Source organism: Melitaea cinxia, chromosome 23 (assembly GCF_905220565.1).
Source record: "Melitaea cinxia chromosome 23, ilMelCinx1.1, whole genome shotgun sequence".
NCBI lineage: Eukaryota > Metazoa > Arthropoda > Insecta > Lepidoptera > Nymphalidae > Melitaea > Melitaea cinxia.
Window position 1 is genome coordinate 10,829,454 of NC_059416.1, and position 8,982 is coordinate 10,838,435.

Consider the following 8,982-nt stretch of genomic DNA (forward strand, 5'->3'; position numbering starts at 1 on the left):
AATTACAAAGCAATAAAATCTAAAATTATTTTTAGCCGATTAAAAAATAGTAAATAAGGACTTTCTCACTTCACTGTGCTTCTTGTGTGTGGAGCGTAATATCTAAGTCAAACGTATATTGATTATAAAACATTTATTTTTATATTATTTAAACATTTTTTTAAAATTTCAATATTATATATAGGTATATAACCTAACCTAAAATATTACACCACATGGAAAAACTTGTAAATAAAAATAATAATACCCTACAGAGTTATTGTTTGTGTTTTTTATTTCAATTCCTTTTTTACTATAGTTTTTTTAAGCCTAATGCATTAAAAGGTCCACAGCTTTGAGAAAATCTTAAGTAATTATATACGAAACTTCGTTACAAGCAAAGACTGAGGTTTTGTATTTTTCGTTTCCTTGTAAGAAGTAAAGGATGAAATGTAATCATGGAATCTTTCTTTTTCTTGCCCTGATATATACTTTTCTAATGGCCGTTGTTTGTCTAATGTTTGTATCTATGATGGCCTTAGGACTTGGACTGAACTTTAAAATTCAACAGGATGTTGTAGTAACGGTTAATATTGATATTATAGTCGATAAAATTTAATATTTTAGACATTTTTGCTATAGCCTCAGTGTATAGTTTTGTTGTGTAGGATTATGGGGTCCCTGTAAGAAAATAATCAATGATGACAACAATTTTAAATCAAGAGTGAATAGGCATTGTCTAGGCAACGCGTATCATCTTAGGCTGCATCTTCACTTACCATCAGGTGAGATCGCAGTCAGGCGCTAGTCTATATATTAAAAAAAATATAGCGGCTATTAAGTATAACGCGATTATTTAATTATCTGTTTTTATTTATCGGAGCATGCAATCAAATAGAAATTTTGTGGTATATCGTGACATTCACGCCACGGTCTGATACAAAAATAATCCATGTAAATATTACATATAACAAACATCAAAAACCTACGCGGAACATAGAAAAAGCGTTTTTATGTTTCGCGTACTAGTTTTACATAAGCACACATCTCCATGTATTTTGTACTAGTCTACTCCATGTTAACAAAACGAAACAAAAACTTCAGTTGAAATGGAATTTCGTATATGTTATTTAGTCCGTGCTGTTGACATAATGATACTTTAATATTACTTTCCAAAACCTCTAACAAAAATCTCATAATTGCATAAAATTAAAACTGTATTTTAATGCCAAGTTTCCATAGGCCTTACCCCTCCTTGACACATTATGTCCTTATGTTTCCCCCTCAATCTCCTTTGTATGCTTCTTTATTAGCGACCCTTTATATGATCAGACTAAAGCAATTAGTCGCAGAATGTTACACTATAGACGCTATCAGCACCTAGGCTGAGATGGTACTAATTCCTAACGACATCAGACAACATACGCCCATTATGTAAAGTAGGTCATATGTTTAAACGTAAATATAAATGCGTATTTATTTTTACGCTTGAATAGCCACTCAGAACCATACTTTGTTCCCTCAACCACATTTCTAGACTGCACTTTGGTTTAGATTTTTCTTTTTGCCTTTTAAACTAACGTCATATATTTTAAATTAATTTATCTCATACGTTCTTTTTAAGTCAAATTATTATTTTTTTAATTGAAATGAATTATTGATTTTCTTCCTATTTATTTTATCAATATAATTTACAATAATTATTTGACAAACGTATAGTAATTTTCGTTTACTATTTTAGATTAGACAAATGTACTCTCATTTTTTTAAATTAAATTAAATTAAATTAACTATTAATTAAATTAAGTAAAAGCTTACGTAACTTTATATTGATTTAGTTGACTAATACAACTATTGACAAAGTTCATTTAACAAAGCCGCAGCGTATTGAAAAGTTATTTTCAAATCAATACAATATTGTTTCCTGTATTTAAAATAGTCTTATTAAAAGTTTAATTAACAGCAGTTGTCGAGTTTCCCAATGTCTGTTGTTGAATGTTTCGAGATTGCGGTCGCTTATTTTTTATCTATTGGTTTACGTTAGCTTATGTTCGAACTTTTGCACAAAAGGGGTAGCAACGAGAACTAGTTTTGGGTTTTCAGACTTACTTTTTAGGTGATGACTGTTTTTGTAACATAGAAAACCGATGTTTTCTAGGATAGGTTGGTTATATTTTTTATTTATTTTTTAACTGAGGTAAAGGACAGCAGGAACTATCCTGCTCAAATCTTGAGCAGCCTGATTAGGGAAGTACCTTGACCTTACAGAAGATCACAGCTAAATAATTCTGTTTTTTTTTTTGCGGCAACGCGTTTGCGATGCTACTGTTGTTACAGGCGTCTACAGGCTACGGTAATCGCTTACCATCGGGTGAGCCGTACGCTTGTTTGCCGATCTAGTTTAAAAAAAATGTATTCATTTATAAATTTAACGTTAACATCATTTAAGACACCGCAGACTTTAATATATAAACCTATATATTAAAATCTGTGACGATATACAAAAAACAATTTTTGAGTTTTTTTAATATCATGCATATGATTGCGTTTAATAAAGATGTATTTAATAATGCGCGTAAAATGAAAATTTAAAAAAATACGAATAAAATTTTTTATTTAAAATAAAATTTTCTTAAATCCCAGAATGTAATAATAATATTTTTCGTATAAAATATAATTTTAATGTCATTTTATTTATTTATTCATCTTCAAACTTTTACAGTCACGTGTAGTGTTTACCGATGTAATGAACTGGAAGTTTCGTTGATATTGTTTACTTTTACGGATTTCCGAAGTTACGGATATACGGATATGGATATTCCAAGTTGTTGAGCGGTCTACTGTTACAATAGATTTAGATAAAAATAGAGTTCAATGACTGGATATTGTTTATTTTTGATAGGATTACGTCTCAATATTTAGATTATGTTACGAGAGTTGGACGACGCATTGGTTTAGCGGTATCAGTAATGGCTTCGATTACTATTCAAGACAGACATTGGCCATAATGATGTTTATCGTGGTCTTAGCATTTGTGTTAGTGCATTGGGTGTGTTTTCAACCCCCGATGCAGAAGAAAATTCTACTGGGTTTAGTAAGTGTGAAGCGTTTTTTATTGTTTTATGTTACCATGGAGATATAATCTAGTACTTATGTCATAATGGAAAATACAGTGAAACTCAACAGCTCCAAACAGATTAAGAATCCTGTGTCGGGCTCTTAAAACACATACATATTTATTTAGGACTTAATTTTTGTATTCTTTTCTTTTTTTAGGGACTTTTTTCTACACAGACATGCCAGCCCCATCATACCCTAATTCTTACTATGTCTAAGAAATGGAGAAAGAATCATTGATGATGTATGATCATATTAACTAACGAATTTGCTGCATCAGACAAAGGTTCTGTTAACAAAGATAAAAATATACCCATTCAGGACATATACCTAAAAAAAAAATCTTTATTAGACACATGTGTTTCATGTCACGTTACTTATATTAGAGTTTTAGAGGCAATTTTGTTGCGGCTAATCGTATCATGTAAAGCTCATTCCGTCTGTCAACTGTATTAACTTATTTTTTATGTGTGTTTTCATAAAATATCTTTTTGTCTGCCAGTGTTTCGTAAATCTGCGATTTCATTGAGTAAATAATTTTAGTTATTTTATTTTCTTTTTCTCGGGAAATAAACAGTGTACAAAATTATAATTATTTCACAAAAAAATACCACTACACAAGCTAATAGTTTTCACTTATATTTAAAACACACAATTGAAAAGAAAAAAAACAAAAAAATTCAAAAGCCAAACACTAAGTTAAGTCACAACAATGTATTTTCTCAATCAATCTAACTATTTTTTTTATCTATTACAAGTAACAGCATATTTTTAGTTTGTAATATGTATACGTAGTGTATAAGGCACCAAACATGGATAAGCTCTAAAATATATAGAACAATTATAATTAATATTATTAATTAGCTTCATATCAACAAATCTCATTAGTGGTTTTTAGATTTCATATACATATCATTATATGCGTTCTATATACGTACATAAACATAAACACACACACAGTATACACACATTTATACATATAATATACGTATTGTATCGCGTGGTGGATTAAGCTCTGATCCTTCTCCTACACGGGGAAAGAAGCCTTATCCCAGCAGTGGGATATTACAGGCTGAAGCGTATTGGTCTAGCTGGGTAACGGTTTTTTAATCTTAAAAAACGGTATCATTTTTAAGAAATACTCGAGTTTTAAGCAAATATTATATATCAATATAACTTTACTAATTTTACTACTTAATTAAATTTGATCATACCAAGTAAACCATCTGGTTTACTTAGTATAATAAAAAGGGTTTCGTACTATTTCATTCCCTGTCTCATAAATATAAGGAGTTTCGTGTATGAACAGTTTTATGATGACAATGATAGATGATTTAATACTGTTATTATATATTACAGTAAATATATATAATATATACTATATTTATATTTTGCTGTTAGTTCAACGAATGTGTATATGTAGCTCCATCCACTAAACATGTAGATTTTTTTTGGTACTTCGCGTTAAATTTAGCGTAATGTAAAAATTTCAATTCATTTTGATTTTTATTGAAATTAAAGAACCCACGTGACTCCTTTCCTGAAACTTTTCATTTGGTCTACTATAGTCCTCCATATTGAAATGGCTAGTAAAGACTCAATGTCAATGTCAAATGTCAGGCGTACGTAAAGTAGTTTCATTACAATAAAGTGTCAAGATATTACTAGCTGACTCGGCAAACGTTGTCTTACCGCTATTTAAAAATAGGAGTTGGTGGTAAAAAAGTAAAAATTTAGGGTTATATGTATTATTCAACGCAAAATCATAATAAAATAAAAAATTAATAATTTATCTAAAAAAAAAAAAAAAAAAATAGGGGTGGACTACCCTTAACATTTAGGGGGATGAAAAATAGATGTTGTTCGATTCTCAGAGCTACCCAATATGTACACAAAATTTCATGAGAATCGGTCAAGTCGTTTCGGAGGAGTTTAACTACAAACACCGCGACACGAGAATTTTATATATTTGATAATTACACAATTGATAAAGAAATCGTATAGATTTTTCCGTTTTCTTTATGTAATTCCTAACCACTGCTACTATATCGTGTCCTTTGTCCAAGGGTTGCCTGGAAGAAATTGTTCTTTTAGTGATAAGACCGCCTTTGTACATCTTTTATTGCATAATTTCTGTATTTTTATACTGTGGTGTACAAAAAATAGTATTATTATTATTATTTTACTATTTATTTTATTAGACAGATATTTTATGTTACAAATTAAGTACAATTATATCATAATAGATGGCGCTGTTATGCAAAAACTATCAAACATACTGACGCAAACATAACATGTATCTAAGGACGTCCCTATTCCATATTTGCGCATCAGTGATGGTGAATTGAATTTCGGTATACCGTGTGTATTCATGTGTACTAAATAATTTAATGCGTTCACTGAATGCCCTTTGCAATAACGTTGCTGAGTATTGTTGTGGTTTGAATTAGCAATTGAATTGTTAAATTAGTAGATTATTTGATGTTTTAACAGCTAGTAAGTCGTATGTTTGTTTTAGGAACTCATATTAGTGTCAAAAATTAATTAAATTTAGTCATACGGCAGTGATTGTTGGAATAAAGTGTGAGTGGCTGAACTATGTTGTATTATTGCAAGCATTAGTTACGTGACAGACAACATATTTCAGTGAAATTTGTGGCAGGGAAAGCTAGTTGTTTGATAATATATTTATAAAACATCGCATAAAATATTCTGCCAACCCGCATGGGAGCAGCGTGGTGGATTAAGTTCTGATCCTTCTCTTAAATGGGGCAAGCGGCCTATGCCCAGCAGGGGGATATTACAAGCTGAATGCGATAAAATATTTTATTTCGTTTATTATACATAAGAAACATTTTGTAACTGAGGTAGGGCACAGCAGGAATTTCCTGCTCAAAATATAGAGCAGCCCGACTGGGGTAGTACCTCAACCTTACAGAAGATCACAGCAAAATAATACTATTTTCAAGCAGTATTGTGTTCCTGTTGGTGAGTAAGGTGACCAGAGCTCCTGGGGGGATTGGGGATTGGGTCGGTGACGCGCTTGCGATGCTTCTGGTGTTGCAGGTGTCTATAAGCTACGGTAATCGCTTACCATCAGGTGAGCCGTACGCTTGTTTGCCGACCTAGTGACATAAAAAAAAAAAAAAAAATTGTTATCATTAAGCTTTGTTATGTTATCGAATTGCATAAAAAATCATAAGGTTAGCGCTGTCAAACAAAGGACACTATTTTGTTGCAAATATTTAAATCGATCTTCAAACAGTAGTATAATGGCATTGCAATTATAGTTAAGATGAATATGCATGTATTCATTAAAAAAAGCGTCAACAGTAACTAGCACACCTACGTTTTAGCGCAGCACAAAAGAGAAACGCCAAGCAATATATGTATATGTGTATATCTGTATGTATGTATATGTATGTGGTGTTCCTGTACGTATATGAGTATAATATGTTCATGTGTATGTTACATAAATTTTTACGTCCCATCCCACACTCCTTATTTATTCCTCTGCCCAAAGGTTGCCTGGAAGAGATCGCTGTATTAGCGATAAGGCCTGTTGCACCTGATGCGAATTCTATTTTTATATATCATTTGTAATACTGTTAAAAACTTGTGTTGGTGTGCGAAAGTGTAAATTAATAAATAAATATTCAACCGATTGGAATACCTGCTTGAAATCCTCTTGGCTTGCGGATTTATACGTGCATCGTACTGTATAAATTAAGTATATCAATGTATATGACAACAAAGGCAATTGAGTGAAGTTTTCTTTGTCAATAAATCTTGTCCAGCAAAGTATTTTTTTTTGGTGATATTGAATGAAAAACTGGTAAAAGGTATGCTACTTTAAGCAATAGTTTATTATTTGCTATTTTATAGTTATACTAGCGACCCGCTCCGGCTTCGCACGGGTATAAAATATAATTATAGCCTATGTCATTCACTGAAAAAATGATTAAAATCGATCCAGTAGTTTTGATTTATTCATTACTGCCCGTGACCCGCACGCGTTAACTTAGAGTAAAAGCCGGCCGGAACCGCCGCAAACGCTACGTACCGCGATTTTTAAATCTGTAATATCTTCGAAAATATTCATTTAAATCATTTGCTGTAAAGGGCCATATAGATCTATATTAAATAAAAAATATATTTAAGGTATTTAATTGGATAAGGATTAATGCTGTATTGGTTAAAATCGCTTCGAAAATTAGCCATTATTTGTCGTAAAAAGTAAATGACAAAAAAATGTTATTGTGGGATATCCATAAGAGATAGGTATATACCATCGCGGAGTTTTCTGTAGACCTTTTCAATGTGTACAATACTTAGTACATTATTTTGATAAATCTCGTAGGGTTCAGCCTGCGTTTGCAATTTAAGCGAAAAAAAAATTATTATTTACGACATAACATTAGAAAACTCAAAAATAACAGTATTTCTCCTAATACTTTCTATATTTAATGGATGTTATTAGACATATAAACGTTCCTCTTGAATCAATCTATCTATTAAAAAGAACCGCATCAAAATCCGTTGCGTAGTTTTAAAGATTTAAGCGTACATACATGTGCAGGGACAGAGAAAGCGACTTTGTTTTATACTATGTAGTGATAAAAAAAATGTAACAATGCGTACACATTAATTTTGATGTGCTGCAATTACATTATAAAACAAATAAAAAAAACTCAATAAGATTTTATCGTATAATTCAAATTAAATTAACTTTTAACATCTTAGGTTAGTTATTAACAAGCTATATTGGCACAATATACATAGAAAATTAAAAAATACACACATTTCAAAAACTCTTGAAATAATTTTTAATTCAAAACATTGCCCATAGCTGAAACTATACTATACAAACGTTATTTACCAGTAACACAAGTTATTTGCGATGCTTTTCTTCTTAAATATTTTCTTCATCTTAATATCATTACATTGGATACATATTTGAGATTATGATTAGACATTATATAATATGATATAAACTTTTTATATAAAAAACACAAGTGGTTTAAAATAACGCGTTATGAAACGTATTCGCAGCGTAACAATTGGCCTGCATGTCTACGAGGCCGCATCGAAAGAGTATTTCATTCAATTAGCGCGTATGTGAAGCCAGGCAGTTTAATAACAATAAAAAAAATCTTGACCTCTATCCGTATGATATAAAAACCTTTCTGCTGTAGCAGTATCAGTAGACGGTTTAGCATCTAGCGTTGGTTTCTCGTTTGGGGGACTTATATATTTATTTACTAGTATTTTTTGTGGGTAGTCTGGAAAAGATCACTATCTAGTGATAAGACCGCTTGTTGCATGCGATGTAGTTATTTTTTTCCCTTTAAGCTTTATTCTTATGTAATTTTTGTATGTTACTATGTGCAATAAAGTTATTTATTATTATTATTATTTTGAATTTATAATATTTATAATATTTTTTAACTGAGGTATGGTACAGCAGGAAATTTTCTCCTCAAATATGGAGCAGCCCGACTGGGGAAGTACCTCGACCTTACAGAAGATCACAGCTAAATAATACTACTTTCAAGCAGTGTTGTGTTCCTGTTGGTGAGTAAAGTGACCAGAGCAATGCTTCTGGTTTTGTAGGCGTCTATAAGCTACGGTAAACGCAGATCATCAGTTGAGCCGTATTCTTGTTTGTCCACCTAGTTACATTTTTTGTCCAAGTTCTGTTCTTGGAAGCTTCTCTCGAAAATCACTTTTTCAAAAATTTCTTGAAATCGAGTTTTCTATCTGTGTTGCTATTATAGTCTTTATTGTTATCATGATACCAAACTGCTGTGAAGTATTAGATTAAATTCCAACCCATATCCTTCATCCGGAAGCCTTTACCTAGAAGTTGAGTTGTCCCAGAAGTGA

At 31.2% G+C, this 8,982-nt stretch overlaps 1 long non-coding RNA gene across 1 annotated transcript; it reads left to right on the forward strand.

The window, feature by feature from the left end:
* Window positions 1-6,115: 6,115 nt before the first annotated feature.
* On the forward strand, window positions 6,116-8,778 carry LOC123665293. Its single transcript, XR_006745028.1, has 2 exons — window positions 6,116-6,162; window positions 8,710-8,778. It is a non-coding gene; the product is annotated as an uncharacterized LOC123665293 (long non-coding RNA).
* The last annotated feature ends 204 nt before the right edge of the window (window positions 8,779-8,982 follow it).